The sequence below is a fragment of the Eurytemora carolleeae genome, unplaced genomic scaffold (genome assembly GCF_000591075.1).
Source record: "Eurytemora carolleeae unplaced genomic scaffold, Eaff_2.0 scaffold446, whole genome shotgun sequence".
Taxonomy (NCBI): domain Eukaryota; kingdom Metazoa; phylum Arthropoda; class Copepoda; order Calanoida; family Temoridae; genus Eurytemora; species Eurytemora carolleeae.
This window is the reverse complement of record NW_019396379.1, coordinates 220,604-222,479: the sequence shown is the minus strand read 5'-3', so window position 1 is coordinate 222,479 and position 1,876 is coordinate 220,604. Positions and strand designations below refer to the sequence as shown.

Below are 1,876 nucleotides of genomic sequence, written 5' to 3'. Positions count from 1 at the left end.
CTTCATATTCGGTTCATTAGCTTTAGATTGACATTTTACAAATCATAGGATCAGCTTTTCTAGTTTTTTTATTTTGAAAATTTCTGATTTTAATGGTTTTCGCATAGAAACAGCGGGGCTTGGAGATAAAAAAATATTTATAAAAAATTCAAAATTATTTGATAATTATAATATTTTTCTTTAAATTAATAAATTTATTGTCAAACCTGGTGTGTGGCGTTGGAACTAAGAAACTGACGAGTTGCCTCAACTTTCAGGCAATACAAGATGCGACTGAAATAAAACAGATCCATCAATTTTTGCTTTCTAATTATCGCAAAAGGAAATACAAATACGCGGCTGGATGTTTTTTAAATGTAAATGTAAACTGTATAGTGAAGAGGTTGCCTTCCCTACCTTCACCTGTAGAGGTTGCCTTTCCTCCTTTCACCTGTAGAGGTTTCCTTCCCTCCCTTCACCTGTAGAGGATGCCATCCCCCTCTCTTAAATAGGTTGCCCTCCCTCCCTCATGTACCTGTACAGAACTATTAGTATGAGAAGAGGAACGAGGAAGACGACTGTTCCAACTGTGGTGAAATATGTCTGCCAAAAAATTTCAATTCTTTTTTGATTTTGATCAAATCTGTGAGTTTATTTGGCTTTTTTCTTAAAAAAAAACATTTATATATCTCTTTCAACAAAAAGGGAAATGGTAATTAGGCAAGGAAAAATAATAATAATTTTAATGTGTTAAATGAAAATTGCACAAATCTTTATCCCCCTGGAATAGTTTAGTGTATATTAATAATTTCCTGTGTCCGAATTCAATGAATCTGAGCCGCGTCTTAAATCCGTCCAAAAACCGGTTTCAGTTGAGCGCCGGCTTAAATCTTGAAACATTGAATACAAGTGGAACCAACCATATTTGAGCTGCGGCTTATATTCTTTAAATTTGGTCTCAGGTCCCCTTTCCATTTTGAATTTTGATCTATAAAAGAAACCATTAAAAAATTTAATTCATTTCATCTTTTAAATCCATTCTTTGAAACCGATTTAAAAGAACCAAAGAATCCCGCTCCCTGTTGAGCTTCAAAATATTCCGGAGGGGGATGTCCCCCCCCCCAATTTGTCGTGAGGGGCGGTCCCCCTATCCCCCAAACTATGGCTTCAGGTGCATCTGTCCTGAATTTAAAATACAGCATAAAAGTACCATATTGCTGAGACTATTGCTCGCATACAGAATACAGTAATATAATGAAATTTAGACATGTATTGCAATAAAGAAAAATTAAATCCAACCTAACTAAATTCGCTTCATAAAGATCACAAAGAGTCCATGACCTTTATTATTTTATGATTTACTAGCTTGGGAACCCAGCGTTGCCAAGGTTAGTAAAAGTTACTCCCGCCGTTTACCCGCACTTGAACGATTTTACAGGGAAACTAAATTTTTGTTGTTAAAGTCGACCCACTCAACTTAGAATCTCAAGGTTCATTTCTGTGGGTCTCCCGATTTCGCCAATCAAAATTTGAGGCAAATCAGTCCAGGAGTTCCTGAGTTATGACCGGAAAAACAAACAAACAAAGACCCAGACAGACAGACAGAAAGACAAAGAGAGATTACAACTTTATATATGTAGATGCTGAATATTAATGTTTCATGTGTTTAATTTTAAATTTGTATAAGAGAAAAAAGCAGTTGAGAATAAAGACAAATAATAAAACTTAATAAATCCGCGGGGGGGGGGGGGGCNATAATTTAATGATAAACTATCTAGGAATAATTTAATGATAAACTATCTAGGAATAATTTAATGATAAACTATCTAGGAATAATTTAATGATAAACTATCTAGGAATAATTTAATGATAAACTATCTAGGAATAATTTAATGAT

At 34.3% G+C, this 1,876-nt stretch overlaps 1 long non-coding RNA gene across 2 annotated transcripts in view; it reads right to left on the bottom strand.

Moving 5' to 3' along the window:
- LOC111702060 (uncharacterized) overlaps window positions 1-1,389 on the bottom strand; it is a 2,409-nt gene extending 1,020 nt beyond the window's left edge. The window contains exons 1-3 of one of the 2 annotated variants that reach the window (XR_002765338.1): window positions 1,279-1,389; window positions 397-514; window positions 207-273 (exon numbers count right to left, since the gene is read on the bottom strand). This is a non-coding gene — a long non-coding RNA (uncharacterized LOC111702060). Of the gene's footprint in view, window positions 1-206; window positions 274-396; window positions 887-1,278 lie in introns of those variants that run through there. The other variant, XR_002765339.1, reaches the window with a different exon arrangement.
- Between the last annotated feature and the right edge of the window lie 487 nt (window positions 1,390-1,876).